The 20,358-nt window shown below is 32.5% G+C and overlaps 1 long non-coding RNA gene across 1 annotated transcript in view; it reads right to left on the bottom strand.

Annotated features, from left to right (window-relative positions):
* Positions 1-20,358, bottom strand: part of LOC141566993 (uncharacterized) — a 402,769-nt gene that overhangs the window by 298,119 nt on the left and 84,292 nt on the right. The window contains exon 2 of the long non-coding RNA XR_016019678.1: positions 689-789. This is a non-coding gene — a long non-coding RNA (uncharacterized LOC141566993). The remainder of the gene's footprint in view (positions 1-688; positions 790-20,358) is intronic.

Genomic DNA, 20,358 nt, shown 5'->3' with positions numbered 1-20,358 from the left:
TACTGATTTATACAATAATATGGAAGACTCTCAAAAACATTTTTCTGGTCTTTTGAAAAGATAAACAAAATTGGTGAACCTTTATCTAGACTCATCAAGTAAAAGAGAGGGCTCAAATAAAATCAGAAATGAAAGGGAGACACTACAAGTAATACCACAGAAATGCAAAGGATCATGAAATAGTATGAACAATTATACACAAAAAAATGGAAAACCAAGGAGAAATGCATAAATTCCTAGAAACATACTAACTTCCAAGAATGAATCACGAAGAACTAGAAAATCTGAATAGACTTCTACTAGCCTCATCTAGCAAGGAGATTAAACCAGTCATCACAAATCTCCCAACAAACAAAAATACAGGACTAGACAGCTTCACTGGTGAATTCTACCAAATATTTCGAGAATAATTAATATATATATATCCCTCTCAAGCACTTCCAAGAAACAGATGGCGGGGGAAAACTTCCAAACTCATGTTCTAAGGCCAGAATCACTGTGTTTCCAGGATGGTGCATGACCGAAGCCAAACCAATGAATGTTATTGTTGGGATCTTACCATGACTATTAAGAAAAGGCATTCTTTTTTTATCTTGGTAGTCATTTTTGTTGCCGTGTGAGAAAACATTCCTGAGAATTAAGCCAAAAACAGGAAACAGGCTAATCAATGTACTGAAAACACACTTACCTACATGACATTGAAGCCCGGACTCAGCCTTTCTGGAATTGATTTCATTCCCTGAATTTCCAAGTTTCCTAAGCCAAAATTAATTTCTGAAATTTTGGTAACTGGAAAACAAACAAAAAAACGGCTTTTAAAAAAACTGTTAGAAATATCTTCCTATAACTCCAAGTGTACAATTAAGTATGTGGGGAGCTAACTGAGCATTTCCTGTAAGAGGCCACTTTGATGAAATGGCGAACAAACTCATTAAAATGCAAGTACCTGAGACATGGGAGTAGGTTTTCTATTGACATAAATAGTAGGTTTTCTATTCTTCTTGACTGTGTCAAGAAGAACACTTTTCTAAGGAGCAATTATGATTTTTTAATATAATATTGCATATATTATACCATTATACTTGAGAGAGTCATATTTCTTTGGGATATATATATATATATATATATATATATATATATATACCAAATAAATACATATATACCAAATATATATATAGAAGTGCTCTGGTACTAGTAGGCAAAAAGGAGCTGAGAGTTCATTAAAATAATACATATATGTACCTTTGTGTATATATACATATGAATAACAGATGCATGAAATCAGTGCAAATTAATCTGAGTATTTCTTTAAATTCTGTATTTTTTGTGTGTGAATACAGCCATTTCTATAAGAAATTATACTCATAAACACAGACAATATTTTAGTGGTTACCAGAGGGTAAGGGGGAAAAAGGGTGGTAGATGAGGGTAAAAGGGATCAAATACATGGTGATGGAAGGAGAACTGACTCTGGGTAGTGAACACACAATGTGATATATAGATGATGTATTACAAAATTGTACACCTATGTAACTTTACTAACAATTGTCACCTCCAAAAAATTTAATTAATGAAAAAGAAAAAAGAAGTTAATTAACTTGCCTAAAGTTACATTTTTGGTAAATGGCTGAGATGCTATTTGAACATATGCAGTGTTAATCCTGAGTTTTTGCCAGGTTAAGGACAAAGAATTAAGCACTGAATAAAACAACAACAACAACAACAACAACACACACACACAAATTGTAGAAAATCTCAAAATAATAATTAGAAATTATATTAATAAAAGTTTTTATCTAAAAAATTACTTATTTTTTTTCCACTGCTGAAGGACATTTGGAAAGTCTAATCACTATGTAGTTTAAATGTTGAAAAAAATGGCACATTGTCTACAAAGCATGTTTTATTTCTTCTTTTATGGGGTCATGATTGTAATTAATTTTACTCTTTCAATTAAAAGTACTCAACCAATTGTTTCTTTTCTTCTTCATTGTATCCAGACCTTTCATGTTCTCATGTTCTGTTCTTTGCCACGTACACATGATTTCTGTTGTTAACAGTAAAATTTTTTTCTTATTGTTGTTTTCTGGAGACCACATTATTTTGACCTTTTTATTTTTAAATAACCATCGATTCACAAGAATGTTGAAATACAGTACAGAAAGGTCCTATGTACTCTTTATCCACTTCCCTGCAATTTTCCCTAAATCATTACATCTTACATATTAATTGTACCATATTGAAACCAAGAATTTGACGTTGGGATAGTACATGTGTATAATTCTGTCATTTTATCACATGAGTAGATTTGTGTAACCTCCACCACAATCAACATACAAAACTATTCCAGCATCACAAAGATCTCCCACAAGCTACTCCTTTATAGTTACACACACCCTCCTCCTCCCATCATTATCCCTAACCCCTGACAATCACTAATCTGTTTTCTGTCTCTACAATTTTATTATTCTGAGAAAGTAATATAAGTGTGACCATACTGTATGTGACCTTTTGAGTTTAGCTCTTTTTATTCAGCATAATAGCCTTGAGATCCTTCCAAGATGCTGCATGCACCAATACTTTGTTCCTTTTTCTCACTGAGCAGTATTCCATGGCACAAACGTGCACACTTGAGCCATTCCGTTACTAAGGGACATTTTGGTTTCTTCCAGTTCTTGGTGAGGATGCAGAGAAAGCAGATCCCGCATATATTATTGTTGGGAAGGTAAAGTGGCACTGTCACTCTGGAAAGTAGTTTGGCAGTTTCTTAAAACACTAACCATGAACTTCCCATATGATACAGCAATTGCACTTCTAAGCCTTTATCCTAGAAAAGTGAAAATCTATGTCCATACGAAAAATCTATGTCCATACACTCCCACTGTATGGGAGTGTTCATAGTAACAGTCAGTAACCTTTTCTTTTTCTTTTTTGTTTTCACTCTATCTTTAGAGTGACAATTATTTGAATATACATGTACTCAACAGCTAACCTATATGCAGTTTGTAATTTCATGAGGCACTTGTCTTCTTCAAATTTCTGGACATTGTACATGCACCTCACTGCTCCAGCATGCGTTCAAAGCCACCCACTACATCTGGCCAGGCAACATCTGGCCAGGCAACACTTTCCTGTATCACCTAAACAACCGCATGAAATCCCTTCTGACTTCATTCCTACATGTAAAAATCAACCCCTCCTCCCTCACAGGTGCCATATACTATCATGACTTCTGTGAAACTCTAGTGCACTTATTTTTCTACATGCTTCATTCCTTCTATTAGCTGTATGAAGGGAGGGTCTATGTTTTATTAGTTTTTGTTTTTGTAGCACTTGGAGTAATTCTGTCCTCAGAATAGATACTAAATACCTTTTTTTTTAAAAAAAAAAAAAGATACGTTTATCTGTAAATTAACTGTGCCTGACATTTTCATATTTAATTATCACAACTGCATTTTAAGTAGATATTGTCTCATTTTACCAAGAGGACCTCAAAGCTAAGAATGAATTGATGAATGAATGAATGAATGAATGAAGTTCACAGCTCAGTGTGGAGTTGATAGAATGTAAATATCCTGATCTAAAATCATTCTTCCTTCTACAACTGACTAAATCAAGATTGCCCTCCTGTCCTTTTTTTAAGTCTGTTTACAAGGCTTTTCAATTATGGAGTAAATTTTCATCATAAAAGGAAAAAAAACAAAGGGCAGGGGGACTCAGGAACATGTAGGTGACTTCTCTGTCAGCTAACTCAGCTGGGCTACAGGCCATTCACTACAGGACATGGTGTCTACAGATAACTTGAGAGGATTTTTTATCCTCCCATTGTCTGGGAACATACCTGAAGGAATTTCACTGCAAACATTTGTTTTTAATTATCATTCTAAAATTCTTAAAGCTCATTGTTAATACACTTCATAATACTGTTGTGACAATTTTGTTCTCTTATTACAGAAATAGAAAGAGTTCCATTTTGTACCTTCGTAAAACATTTCTTTTCATTAGAAGCAATAGGAATGCCAGCTTGCCAAGCTCTCTGTTATTCCTTTTCATTCTGTGCTTTACCCTCCTTTACTCAAGAAAAAGTTAGATATATTGTGCCATGAGACTACCTCCACAGTTCTTCTACAATATCATTCAACTGTTCCACTTTGAATATTTTGCCTTAGATTATCTTATGCCATGTCCCTGAATGCTTTTTAATTAGTTATGCTTATAGAGTTTTCTAAATATTTTTATTCAGAAATATTTTTATTCAGAAAATTAAAGTATGATTCAATTAGGTTATCTCTCTTTCAAATCGTGTACTGGTACCGCATGCATCCCCAACAATCCACACACAAATAATATTTCAGCTTAGACCTTTTGCCTTCAGCATTACAGTCCACACAGATTACTGTCTAATTTCACAGTTAAGCCACACATTCAATCTTACACACCTTTTGCTAAACAGAAATCAATAGTATCTAATAACTATAAAGGGCCTCAATCTCAACATTAATTTTCTTATTATTTCCCTCAGTATGTGGAAGCATTCAATTTTTTGTTTGTTTGTTTCTGAATTTGATTTTCTGAAAGAAAACAGAACTGACTGTTTCCTTTATGAAAATAGACGCTGCCCAATTCTGCAGGTTGCTTGGCATACACCCAAACAAAATAGAAATTGCAATCATAGTCACGGCCTTTTATTTCAACTTTCATTGTTTTTCCATATCATACTAACTGATATTGGTGTGAGCACATATGTTTTTTTTTCCCACTATTGCTGGAATATAAAATGATCACCTGGAGGGCAGAAGTCTTTATAAGATACATATTTTGTATCTTAACATAGTACTGGTATAAACATTGCAAATTACTAATGTTTAGCAATGGGAACAGAGAGGAGTGATGATGGAGACAGGCAGGAAAGGACCAGTCATGGAGATTTCCTCTGTAAGGTTCACTTGTTTTCATTTTAAGAAAGAAAATTCATTCAAAATATCAGAGCTATTTTTCCTAGGTTTGTTTTTTGTTTGTTTGTTTGTTTGTTTGTTTGTTTAGATTTTTGATGACTAGATGTCTGGATTTTATGCCTTATGTTCTCATTTTTTCCAAATTTTGACTTTAGTGTTTTTGTCAACCAATATAAAGAAAAGCAATTAAACAGGAAAGAAATTGGTAAGACAAGGGTAAGGATTTCCCAAAAGAAACATGAAAGAAACATATTTTCAGAGACAGGTAGCAAAAATTGATGCAATGATACATATAGACAAGCAGAAATTAAGTTAAGAAAAAGCTGTGAGACTTAGAAGGCACTTGAAGTGAGGCGATGCTGAGGAGACAAAATATACAGATGATAAGGGAAAGAGATGGCAGACTTCATCTCTGAACGTAGACATATTTTAAGATAAGGAATGAACAGATATATTAGTATACATGGAGTCAGAAGGATCTGATAGAAGGGTGTAAGGATTCCTTGGGAGATGAAGAGTTCAGGGTGGAAGAAAAGTGAGAGCACAAGAGAGTAAATAAAAGTGATGGAAAAGTAACAGCTCTAGTTTACAAGATAAATTGTTGTCTTCTTTCTCTGTGGAAAGAGCAGCTGCTCCTTCCTCTTTTACATTTGGTTTATATCACGTTTTGTATAGAAAATTTAATTTATAACATCGCTAACATTAAATTGTGAGGATGAGTTCTAAGATCCTCTAACTAACAGGGTCTTTTCTTGATAAGATTTAACATTTGCTTATCTAACAGAAAGACTGCCATCCATTTAAATAAGTATAAGTTGGTGCGTAGACTTTAGCCAATAAACAAATTCATCACCACCAACCCCTCTCTCCTTCAGAAGCTTTATATATCCACTTTCTAGCTCAGTACGAACAATGTGAAAGTCTGAGTTGAACATGCGTATAAAATATGGATCATGTGTGCTATTTAAAAACGTCTTATTCTTGTTGCAGAAGTATTTGGGGTAGTATGTTCAGGAATAGAAGTTTTATGCTCTTGAGATGTACATTGAAGGAGCTGGGGCTTTATGAAAAGAAATACTTAAACTTAAAATTTATCCTCTCCTCAGAAAGAACTGTAGGATTGAATGAATGACTGTCTTCCGGAAGTTCTCAGTCGTGTCAGCATCAATGACAATACTACTCAGTCAATAATATAAATATATTCATGATTTGAAATATAATCTTTGTTTTCTTATCTGTAATTTTTTATATGTGATACTTTTATTCCAGATTATACCAGAATTATATCTTTAAGAGAAAATGCATATATAAAGTTATTGGTACGAAACATTATTCCAGGCCTGAATTTGCGTCCTTCAGTTAACTGCTAATCATTTATTTGTATAGCTATATCCAAGATATAACAATGTCTATCCTTCTTTTCTACTTCTGTCCTGCTCACAAAAAGAAATAAGTTGTGCTAAATACACTCAGTCTAAATTGTCCATAATTTTAAAATAACGTTAAAGGCTTGCAATGATCATATTATATTTGTTGGATCTATAATATATAGATTTTAACAAGTGTCTCCAGAGTTTGAACACAATGGCATAAATATAAAAATCCTGTGTCAAGGACCAATGAGCATTAGACTTTTCTCAGATTCACTCTAAACATATTCCTCCAGAATCTTGACTGTAGTAGTAGAAATTGCTTAAATACTATATATATATGTATATATATATAGTATTTAAGCAATTTATACATATATATATATATATATATATATATATATATATATATATATGCCTATTCTTTAGGGATACATCAAAGTTAGCAATGTGAGTAAAATCTGTACTTACTCAGGAAAGGCCTCTACTCATTCAGGGATATTTGACAGTTGCCCATAAAAAATGCAGATAATTTGGTTAAAGAGATGAATGAAATATCATCGCTAAAGACACAGAGATTAAAAATAAAAGGACGAAGAAAATTAAAAACTTGTCAAATCAGAAAGTATACATAATTAGGAATAAAGAAAGACTACTGCTGGAATTTAGGGACGAAGGAGATGAGGCAATTGACTAAATACTGAAAATGCTTACCAAGGAGTTTTCTTCTTTACCTGTTAGAGGCAACTTATTTGTGGTGAACTACCTGTAATTTTATAACTACTCTTAGATGAATGCTGATAGAGAGATTTAGTGGCAGGGAAAGAAGGAATGTGTAGCTATTTTAAATCAGTATTTCTATTCTGAAATTTTGGTTTACTTCTTTTCCTGCTATGAATGCTTATATAATTTTATATAACCATTGTATTTATAGCTAAGTGGGGTGATAAAACCTAGTGTATGATTTGTTATAATAAAAAAGAGAGAGCAGCAAGTCCTACTGTTTATGTAGGACAAGTGCAGTGGTAGTGACATTGCCTGCTGCGGCAGTGACATTGGAAGAAAGCACTGAATTGGAAACACACACACACACACACACACACACACACACACACAACTATTCAAAGCCTCTACAGCCTTTCTCATGCTATGCTATCACAAGGAAATAAGGAAATAAAGGGGCAGTAGAAGTACTCTTGTATTTCATTATAAATATTGATGATGGCTTGTGATGAGTGGTAGGCATATGGAAAAAGATAAAATGGGAAATGAAATCAGCTTTAATTTCACCAAGCCAGAGCTCTGGAATTAAATATCCAAAGATAAGTTTCCAATTTGGGGAATGATTTTTTTTTTTTTTTTTAATAAAGGAAGAAAGGCAATGTTTAAGACAAGAACTTGATTTTTTTTCACCTTATTCCCCTCCCCCAAAGATAAGTGTTAGACATTTGAGTCCCGTTATTCTATAATATGAGCATTACAGTTCTATGCAAAACTACCTTTTTGTATAATTATACTGACACTTCAGAAACTATTGTTTTGAAGTTCCAAAATAATCCTAGTTATTGCTAGTAATGGCGTAAACCAAATGAGTATGCAAGCTAAATTGTAACACTTAACACGTCAAGTGTGCTTTTATATGTAATATTTCATTAATATGATTGTTATCAATGTATAGTTGATGAAATTTGGCATATGAGAGTAATGTGTTAACCATTATCACAGAGTAAGTGAGTAGAACATTGAACCAAGTACCCAATCCATATCACCATACCACTAAGAACAAATTTATGGTAAAAATCCAGAATAGATCTTATCAAATTCAAAAAGGTAAAGGGGCAGCTGGAAGAACGAAGGGCTATATTATAGCAGTTGGTTTTAGAGATACTGAAGAAAAAATACAATGGTATATAGTTAGTTATAAGCAGTTAGAGCTGACATGTTAGTATGTTCAACAAAATATATTGAGCCCATTAAGCTTGTATCTATGTTGGCTTCAACATTATAATCACTGAGCTGCTGTTCTTGATACCGATAGCTCAGTTACACTCAGCAAGCATAATATGTGAAAAGATTGACACATGGTAACAATAACAGTCAATCAAATGTGAAGCTGTCGAATAAAGAAGGAATCGTTTCTAACATCATACAATTAAAATGACAAGGCTTTTAGAGAAACGAGATTACTGACCATGGCAACACCCACACAAATATTGTATTACATTTGTTTTTCAATTACATAAGATTTTAATGAGCTGTGGAAAAACACAGGTGCAGATTAACTGTTAGACTTACCTTCAGCCCTGTCTCTGGCCTTGAGTGGCATTTGATTCCACAACAAAATCTTTCAAAGTGTATGAACACATGCGTGAACCTACTGATTTTGAAAATGCCAGTCAAAACACCAGATTTGTCACAACTCTCCTGTCTATGATATGTATTGACCTAAACAGTACAAGGAAAATAATTTTGAGGCCATGAAGAGCCTTCTTTCTGAGAAAACATAAGTTGTTAAAAAGAAGTTGATAATATCTGAGATGCTAAATGCATTTTTATGGCAATATTTCCTCAAACTAATTAAATAAGCAAATATTAATAATAGCATTATGTCACATTCTTTCTTATTTTATCTAACAAAGGTCGTGCAAATGTTTTTAAAATACACATAATTCATAAAATGAAAGATCCTATCCTGTTTTTGGAAACAGGCCAATGACATTCCTTGTTAAAAGCACATCCTGCTCGTATGAATCTTGCTAAATGTCTTCCAGTCCAATCTAAAATAACTAGTGTCATGCTTATATTTCGATTCTATTAAAGAACATTGTTTTAATTTATGTTGTAGAAAAGAAGAAGATTGAAGTTTTCAGTTAATTTCATTAGTCTACATTAGGAAAATGAAAAGACTATTATGGAATATAATATTTATATCCATATTTAGAAACATGCTATAATGGTTTCCATAACTTAGGGGAGATAATATGCATAATTAGAAAATTAGATCAAGTTCTTTGTGCTGTATTTTAATATGAATCTTTCCAGAATCATCAATGGTTTTTAATGAATTTTTGATGTTGAGATAATGAAAAACATTTACAACAATATTCCTTAAAGATCTTTCTAAATCGTTTGAACAATAAAGGTCAGTTAATTTTGAGAAAATCTAAGGGGACTTAATATTTATGGAAAAAAGCACTATAAACATCTTAAGGGAAATAAATATATTTATGTATGTAGAATCCATAACTTATGGGACAGAGAGGGCACTCAATAATTTTGAATCTACTATGTTCCAAGACCAGGTATTATGCCACTTATTTACATGATTTGCTTCATTTAATATTCATATTTTCTTCACCATATGAAAAATATATTTAAATAGTCCCTTGGCCAGAAATACTATTTTTCACAAATAATTTAAAAATCTTAATTATTTCCCTTCTTATTTTTGTCACAAGTCAACAAGGTAGAATATCATAGAAAGTGTTTTATTGAAAAGGTAGATATCTGAACAGGTTAAAAGTAACATTCTGTCTCAAGAAACTAAATAAGAATAATAATAATTATTATTATTATTATAGAAGTTAAAATCCAAATAAATAGGAGGAATATAGTAAAGATAAGAAGAGAAGTCATGAAATTGAAAACAAAACAAAACAAGAGATTATAAATTAATCTAAAACTTGGTTTTTGAAGAGATCAATAGACTTAAAAAACAAACAAACAAAACTCCATTCAAACTGACTGTGAAAAAAGGCAGAAGATATAATTTACAAATGTCAGGAATGAAAGAGTTCATATTTTACAAGCATTAAAAGACAATGAAGGAATGATATAAATTTCATGCCAGTAAATTCTGTAATTTAGATGATATTGATAAATTCCTTGAAAATATAAAGTTGCAAAACTACAATATGCAATAGAAAAACTAATAACGATATGTATATATGGAACATGAAAATGGAACATGTAGACAAAAACCTTCTCACAGGGAACACTCAAAGCCTAAGTAGCTTTATTTTAGAAATTTATCAAATAATTAAGAAGAAACTTTTACCAATTCTAGAAAATCTCTTCTAGTAAATGTAAGAAAACGGAAACTTCCCAACTCATTTTATGAAGGAAGCATTTCATCGGTGCAAAAACCAGTCAAAAACTTTATAGGGGAAAAAAAATACAAACTGATATTTTTCATGAATATAGATGTAAAAATCCCTTAACACAATATTAGCAAACAGAACCCAGCAATACATAAGAGTGCTACATCATGATGAAGTGGAATTTCTTCCAGAAATGCAAGGTTGGTTTAGTATTGTAAAAATAATCATTTCAATTGACTATATCCAGAAGATAAAAAGAAAAATTATATTATCGTCTCGATAAATGCATTTGCAAAATCCAGCACTTATTTTGATAAAAACTCTTAGAAAACTAGAAAAATAAAAAAAACCACCCTCAATCTGATAAAGTATATCTATGAAAAATCTACAGCTAACATGATATTTAACAGTGAAAATATCGATGATTTATCCCTAAGTTTGAGAAGAATGCAAAGAGGTCTATTCACACCATTTCCATTCAAAATTATATTGGATGCCAGAACCAGTACAATAATACAAGAATGAAAAGGGATTTCTTTTTTCTTTAAAGCAAACTGCATCACCTACTCTTTATAAATACAAGGTAATCTACAAAAAATGTGACCAGTACCAATAAGTGAATTTAGCAAGATTGTACAATAGAAGGCTGATATCAAACCTGAGTTCTATATAACAACAGCACATGATTTGATTGTAAAAGGCCACTTTAGTATCTACAGAAGCATCACAAATGCATCAAAATATAAAATAGTTAAAGATAAATCTAACAAAACATGTCCAAGGCATACACTGAAAAATGCAAAACATTACTTAGAGAAAGTAATGAGGACCTAAGTAAATGTAGTTATATACAATGTTTCATGGACAAAAAGACTGAATATTTACCAAACACGATGTACAAAAATTAATTTGAAATGGACCAGAATCCTAACTGTGAAATGAAAATTATAAAATTATAAAACTCTAGATGAAAACATGAGAAACTCTAGTAACCTATGTTGAAAGATATTTTTCAATTGTACACAAAGAGAGTAAATCATAAAGGAAAAAACCTGACAAATTCAACTTTATAAAAAGTCTTCCTCTTCAAAAGACACTGTTAAGAATATAAACTGGTAAATTATAAACTGGGAGAATATATTTGCAAAACCTGTATGATAAAGGACTTGTATCTAGAATCTAGAAATAACCCTTATAAATCTATAAGAAACCCAATAACCCCATCAAGAAATGGGCACAGGATGGGAAAAAGACACTTCACCTAAGAAGATTAGCAAATGACCAATAAGCTCATGAAAATGCATAAAAATCAACGGATCACTAGGGAAATGAAATTGAAGCTACAATGATCTACTGTCACATACACTTTCAAATGACAAAACTTAGAAAGACTGACAACAAAAAGTGTTAGTGAGAAAATACTGTAACTGAAATTCTCATATATTAATATTTAATACAATCCCACTCCTAGGCATTTACTAGAAGAAATAAAAACTTAAATATAAAAACATGTACACAGTTATTCATGGTTGCTTTATCCATAATAATCTCCAACTGAAAAGAACTGAAATGCCCATCAACTAAGGAAAATTACATTATATCTAAATTGTGACATACTTATGCTATGGAACATTATCCATCATTAAAAAGAATCACCTGATACATGTAGCAGCATGTATCAGTAACAAAATTAATATGTAAAATCAAAAAAGCCATATAGAAAACATTACATAACACACACACACACACAAATTTCTAGGAAATGCAAAACTATAATCATAAATGGCAGATCAGTCAGTAGTCACCAGCTCCCAGGGGATAAGGAAAGGGGATTGACTGCAGAGGGGCATGGGGTTACTTTTAGAATGTCGAGGATATTTTATGACATTTTAATGATTATATAAAGATTATCATAGCTCTTCAAATTGAAACTTAAAATTGGGTGGATATTACTGTATATATTTTATAATCTACTAAAGCTGATTTAATACAAAAATACCTTATTCAAAGTCACTTATTTTGGTAGATGGCAGAACTAGTTGTTAAATTCAGAATTCTGACTCAGTGCATTATGATATACGTTTCTGCAAGCCAGTGCTACTGTCGCATTTGAAGGAGCCCTTTTCATCAGTGACGAAAAATGTATTCAGGGCACAATGCTTTTTTCATGATTCACATTCTGATTAATATTGTGCTATAAGACAGACCCATTGCTACCACACACATATGATTTATGTAAATGGAGACTGCTGGTTAAATTCTGTCCTCTTCAAAATTTAACTATTAAAATCCTAACCCCCAGTACCTCAGAATGTAACCTTATTTGGAAATAGAGTTATTGCAGATGAATTTGGTTAAGATGAGATCATATTGGAATAGGGTAGACCCCAAGTCCACCCTATCCTTGTAACAAAGGGGAAATTTTGAGATAGACCTGAACACAGAAAGAACACTATGTGATGATGAAGGCAGAAACTGACTGGGTGATGAACAGAGCCAAGCAATGCAAAAGATGGCCAGCAGCCACCAGAATTAGGAGAGACACATGCGACCGATGCTCTCTCACAGCCCTCAGAAGAAGCCAACCCTGCTACACTTTGAGCTTGGCCTTCCAGCCTCTGGAACTTTGAAAAAATGTTTTTGTTGTTCAAGCCACCCAGTTTGCAGAACTTTGTTACAGCAGCCCTAGAAAACTAAAACAGGCACTCATGTAGTTGTGTGCCTTACCAAGGATCAGGACTTGGGTGTACATACGAACCTCTCGGTAAATCCTTAAAGCTCTCTTAGGCACAAAAATTTTATTTTGAAAATTACGAAAATAAATAAATAAACAAATAAATAAATACGTGCTTGTATCTTGAATAACATTGTTCTCTCATAAAAACATTGTCTTGAACTGTGGATCCTTTTAAAGAATGCTTTCCCTTCCCAGGATGAGATTTATTTTAGTCCTTTCTCTCCCCCCATCTTTAGCATTAATATGTCTGTGGAAAAATAACCAATTCTGATGTCATTTGGCATAATACCCAATAGTATCAATTTCCCAAGTTTCAATTTACTTACTAAAAAGTTTGGTGATGACTTCACAAGCACATGGTTCATATAATTTCATGAATATTTGAGTTACTGGAAGAACTCCAGATGGTATTATCCATTTCCCTAATTCACATGTTTTGGCATATAGCTCGAAGACACAAGATTAACGCTTCAATAGTAGTTTATTATAATCATTATTGCTTACTCCTAACTACATACTTAGATGCTTAATTTGTTTATTTAGCTAAGCAATTTAACTACATACAAATCTGATTTTCTTTAGCTTATTTACATAGAATACGTTCATTTGCATGTAGGTATGGAACAGCTTTTAGTTTTTTTGAATATCTCCATGTGCACCTGTGTGAATCAGGAAATGAACTGGGTTTGGTGTTTGTCTGAATATCATTCCAGGTTGGAGGGTGGGCAGAGCAGAGGATGACTGATGATCAAAGTGACTAATGAAAGCTCTGAAGGACTTAAAGTTCTGGTGGGTATAAGTAATGGCCCAGCAAATTTCACTGGAGATGAACAACTACAGTTCCCCAGATAATCTCTGCTTGTGGTCAGCCAGAGCATGAAAGCAGACCTGAACTGTAATATGGGGCTTACACTTTAAATGGACGTTGACAACTCACCTTTGTTAATTCTTTCTCATCTGTTAATAATAACTTGATTGTACAGATAATATTTTAAAACTACAAGAATAAATCTTCGTTCTTTAAGAAATGAAATATAAAATGGAAGATAGTAAGAAATACAAAAAAGTGCTTATAAATACTTTTGTTTATACATGAAAATGACACTACTCCCTCTCAACCCAAATTAATTTAAGGAGAAAACTATAGGTTGCACTTTATAGCTCCATCCCAAGTCATTTTTGCTGTCGTTAGCGATTGCCATGATTAATCAATTTAGCTACCAGGTAACACTGAAATGTGTTTGAAATAAAAATGTCCCTAACTCTATCACTCTTAAAGCTTGGCTTCATTAGTGCCACCCAAACCAACTGAACTACAGAACAGAAAGATACTAGATAACAACTGAAAACTTTACATGTAGTATGTCTTACAAGTGAGAATTGTGTTACAGGCTAATTATTGATACTATTGCTTTTAATACTCCAAAGGGACTATAATAATGATCTTAAAATTGTCACATCTTTAGAAAGCTGAGAGTAGAGTTGTCCAAAGTTATACTTTAATGAATATTTCAAGTCCACTCTTCTCTAATATTTCTTATCTGTCTATATTACATCCCAGTGGTGTCCTTGTTTGATCTACAGGCAATAAATTTATAGCACCTGACTTTCAATCATATACTTCCCAGTTGAAAACTTTAGTATTCCCTGCCATGTTAGGTGCCTCTCCTTACCCAAGCTGGCAGGATCCAGAGGAGACATTGTATTATACTTCTTCAATCCCTTTTGACTGTTTCAGTTCATTGCTGGGCAAAGTGTAAATATGCTACAATACTATACATAAATGGGCACATATTATTACTGTACAGGTTGATCAACATTTACAAGTTGAAAAAAAAAAAACAAAAAACATTTACAAGTTGAACTCACTCCTGTAACATGTTTCCAGGTCAAGAAACAGAACATTACCAGCACCCGCAGAAACTTCTTAGCACCTTTTTCCAGTCAAGATCCCATCTTCAAGGTAAACTAATATCATGACAACTAATTGGGTGGTTTTGTTCTTTTTGAACATGAAATGATGCAATATATATTCTTTTTGTCTAGCTTCTCTCTTTCATTATGCTTGCAATAATTGTCCATATTATTTCATGTAGTATTAGCCCATTCACTTTCACTAATGTACACTATTCCACATTTTAGCTATCCATTCTGTTGTTGATAGAAGTTTGACTAATTTCCAGTTGAGGATTATTACACTAAATATAGAGCTGAAACATTGAGATTCATTCATTGGTATCTGATTGGATTATTCTAAGGTCCTCCAATTCTCAGATCTGCAAAGCATATAATAAATTATGCATATTACATATGCCAATATTTATTATACCCTTAATATGCATTGTTTGATCCTAGAAAACTATATTTTGAAAATATTAAAGGGAAGTATTTGGATTGTTCTTTTAAAAAGCCACTTTCATGGCTTTTTAGCTCAAGTGTTGAAGTCTTCTCTTAAAGCCTACCCTTGCGTCTTAAAGAAGGTATTACTTTTGATTAAAAAAAACATCTGAGGATTGGTGTAGGTGTTTCCAGTTGACTAAATTCAGAAACCAAAACAAACCAACAAAAGAGAATAAATGAGCCAGTTTCTCATAACATGCCACACAGGCGACTCCCCCAAAACATCTTAACATAATTTTGACATATATGTATATATACACATCTACGTATAGACATATATAAATATGTTTATATCTATTTTTAATAGAGATGGTTTTCTGAGGGGTTTTAGGTTCATACCAAATGGAGCAGAAAGTACAAAGAGTTCCCATATACCCACTGCCCCCCACACACCCACAGCTTCACCCCACCAGTATCAACATCCCACACCAGTGGTACCTCTGTGACAATCAATGGACCTACACTGACACATTAATATCAACCCAAATCCGTAGCTTCCATGAGGGTTCACTCTTGGTGTTGTATGTTCTATGGGTTTTGATAAATATTTAAGACTTGTATCCACAATTATGGTATCACACAAAATAGTGTCACAGACCAAATAATCTTTTGTGTTCTGTCTATTTATACATCCCTCCTCCCTAATCCCTGGCAACAAGTGATCTTTTTACTGTCTCCATAGTTTTGCCTCATTCCACAATGGCACATAGTTGAATACAGTATGTGTAGCCTTTCAATTGACTTCTTTCATTTAGTTAGTAGTATGCATTTAAGATTCCTCCATGTTTTTTCATGACTTGATGGCACATTTCTTTTTAGTGATGAATAATATTTTATTGTCTAGATGTACCACAGTTTGTCCATTTACCTATTGAAGGGCAACTTGGTTGTTCAGTATATGATTTTGCTACTTTTCTTAGTGACCTCTCCCACACAAAACATCATCTAAAAAATATAAAGTGTTTTCTTTAATGAATAATTCAGGTCTTAATATTTGTAGCCCAAATCAGAGGTAATTCTCATTTCCTTATTTTACTATATTGTTTCAGCATAACAAATATATAAATTTATTTTTTGACAATTTCAGTGATGAGTGTAGATGGCTTTCCAGGAGAGCCCTCTATGTAGGCAATCTTGCTGCTGAAGAAAACTAGTATATAAACTGATTACCATCTAGTTTGTTAATTCCCGTAAATAGAAATTTCAGCTTTTGAAAAACATATTTTCTGCTCTTACTTTAACAGAGATTAAAACCTTGGGTGTTTTTTTTTTTGTTTTGTTTTGCACACTTTCTTAGAGTGCATAATAATTATTGCATACACGTTTAATGTGCAGTATTCTATCAGAAAATAAAGGTATGGTCTTCCTCTTAAAAATACAATTGTGTGATTGGTGATGACATTTAAAAATTTTTAAATCCCTTAGGATATACATTTTACAGGTGATTTTTATCTTATTTTGTAATTCATTGAGTTATAAAATTCCAAAACTTCTTGAGAAGTGAAATATATTCAGGAGTTTAAATTTATTTTATTGCAGAATCTTACATTTGCACAAATGTTAAGTAAAGCAATTTCAATTCTGTTGAATAAAGGGAAGAAAAATCCATAGTAATCTCCCATAACCATAGATCTTTGTTACAACTTCTATTCTAATTTTATTCCTAAGGAGAAAAGGCTCAACAGTTTTTGTCATAAAAGAAATCAATGACTATACACTCACTTTTATATATAGCACATAATAAAAAAAATACTCAAAGAAGACCTAACTATAAGAGGGCTGATGCTTATTCACATAGTTTTATTTTTGGAGTATTATTCCATCTTGCCAAGGTTAATCTATCAATCTAATAATCCAAGTACCCATTTTTAAGAAAAGGTGGTATAATTTGTGAACCTCTGTTTTCTATTGTTATATTATGATAGTCATCATGTTAATATTATAACTGTGTGCATGATTATATATTAAACATTTTGGTGGGAGTTATATATAAAAAATAAATCTATATCTTTGCCTTGAGAAGGTGACAGGATTTTAGGTAGAAAATCTACTGAAGGTTGATTCTGGATGAAGTTTTGATAGTAAATCAGTCTCTTGTATTCTCTAGTCTTTTTACCTCCCTTAAGAGTTATATCTTATGTCTCCTTGACAGACACACAATATGGAAGAATTAAGTGAAATGAATCAAGTTCTTCCAGTGTCTAAATAATGTCCTCTTAAACAAATGTAAATTTATCAAATACCACTAATGAATATGTTACAGTACCTCCCCACCATCAAACCACCTGCATTATCAGCTAGGATGCCTGGAAAAAATACACAGTGGTATTTTATTCTAGTATAATTTTATTCCTAAACATGTTTCAAGTCTGTCACAAAATAAAATGTGTGACTTTTCCCCCATGTTTTAAAAACAATTTAAATTAATTCTTTAGGCCTAGTTAACAACGCATTACAAATCTCATGAAAATACATACTCCACTTATTTTATAACACGAAGGACTCATATTCTCAAAAGGATTTCCCAAGACTGTTACTTCTCCTCATTCTTTATTTTGAACAAAAATGAGCAAAGATAAAATTAGTGTAATGGGCTTAGCTTCAGTCTTGGTTCTTTCTGTGCTTCATTACAATCCTGATAAGTCTTTTAAACATTGTCAACTCTGATTTCCTAATAAATAAGAAGATAGTTTTGAATGTTATTTTTCTAAGGAAAAATCCAGTTCTAAAATTAGGGTACATAGGCTTTCTTTTTGTCAGATAGTATACCTTCTACATATTTCCTGTAAGTATTTTCCTAAATACTTAATCATTTTAGTACTTCTTCCAAGTAGTACTTATGGAATAAAATTCAGTACTTTATTTCAGATGTAGTACAGCCAGAGAGAGCATAGACATGTTCATGGGGAAAAAACAAAACAAAAAAAAAAACATAGTTATTCTTAAACTATAGCTTTGCTTGTCAGTTATTTCACAACTTTTCCTTTCCTTTAGAAAAATCTCATTTTATCCAAGAAAGGATAGCTCTGATTCCAAGAGTATGTTATCATAATCCTATCCACCCGAGGATTGACGACTTCCTCCATATTTCCTCACTTACTAAGGTAGTAAGCATATTTCTCTCTATGTCCCAATCAGTTGGTTAAAATACTTAACAGTATTTGACCTGTATTAGGTAACATTCCATTCATTTTGGTATCTTTTAATGTGATTTTTATGTAATTATTATTCATTTCAGTAATTCATTGCCTTTTTCAAAGAATTTGTTTCCATCTAAACTTATGATTCAGCTGAGTTTTATAGTAAACCAAAGAAAGTCACTTTAATAATATTTACATCGACATGAAAATGCATATTGTTTACCTACAAAACATACGCTCTGTTAATGTCTAAACTTGTTATTTACCCACCACCCTATACTTACTTAAAGAATTCCACAGTGTTCAAGATTAATTTTAGTTATATACAAAATATAACACATTTTAAATTTATAGCAGAAATATAGGAGATATTTGGAGGAGAAGTAAATTGAAACCTTTAGTTCCCAACATGGGTAGAATTTAATTAGTCTTCATCATTATAAAGAAAGACACGATTTCTAAAGGGTCCACGTAAGGGCCTGGAGGTACGTGCAGGAGAAACGTGCAGGTTAGAAATTTCTAGTCACATGGCTGGGCAAACTCTTAGGAAAGTGGACGTCTAGGGGTCAGCTATAGGCTGCAGCATGGGACTCCCTCTTCTGTAGTGAGAAGTCTATGAGACATAAGTATAATTCAGGGAAGAAGCAGTTCTGAACATCTCCGAGAAACGAGCTGCCCTTATTAATCTTCCAAGCCCACACCTGGTCCTCTGGAGACTTCAAATGTATGTGCACCGCTTCTGGCATCAGCAGTCTTATCTGAGCATATCCCTGGAGTGTTCCCATTCTCACCTTCTCTCTGCACATGGTATATTCGCCATCTGTGTGTTCATTGTACCACTTTGTCTACATTGTCCCAAGTTGTATTCAGAAAATTGCAAGTGGGTTTGGAAGAATTCAAAACATAATTTCCCTTTCCTGCTTCTGTCCATGAGAGTATAACAAATTTATAAACACTGGATATGTGCCATTTCTGAAATGCTCCTAACATGTTTCCTCATATCTTTGATTGATAAGACTTTAGCACAACTGAAGCTGCAAACACTTGATGTAATTTTCTTACAAATATATGAGTAAAATTATTTTTAAAGGATTAAAGTAGCTCAGCAGGTGGAACTAATTAGTATTTATAAATAGGTTTGTAGGCACTGCTAACATAGTTCATATACTTTCAACAGATGACATTTGTGATAACTGTATAAGTGATTATTCTCTTTAATGTAGACATACAGTCAGAAATGCCAAAAAAGTAACATGTGCCTTTGCATGGTATAAAGATCAGTATTCTTTTATTTATTTTTTATTTTTATTTTTATTTTTTACTGACTCAGTCATTGAATATAACAATCCTTCATTAAAAAGCATTCTGGCTAGATAAGGGTGGAATACCAGTTATGATGTGAAAGAATTGTCATGTTCCACAGTTAAAGTAAAAATAAAGATTAGGAATTTACAGGTAGAAAAGGAAAATGTCTTGACAGAAAGAAAAACTTGGGAAATGCTACCATTTGCGACAATGTGGATGAATCCCGAGATTATCATGCTAAGAGAAATAAGTCAGATAGAAAAAAAAAAAATCAAGAACCATATGATCTCACTCATATGTGGGATATAAAACTCAAAGCAACAAAGGAACAAGACAAACAAACAAACAAAA

This window comes from Rhinolophus sinicus, chromosome 2 (assembly GCF_057876585.1).
Source record: "Rhinolophus sinicus isolate RSI-liver-muscle chromosome 2, RSI-T2T, whole genome shotgun sequence".
Classification (NCBI taxonomy): domain Eukaryota; kingdom Metazoa; phylum Chordata; class Mammalia; order Chiroptera; family Rhinolophidae; genus Rhinolophus; species Rhinolophus sinicus.
This window is presented reverse-complemented; position numbering and strand designations above follow the sequence as displayed.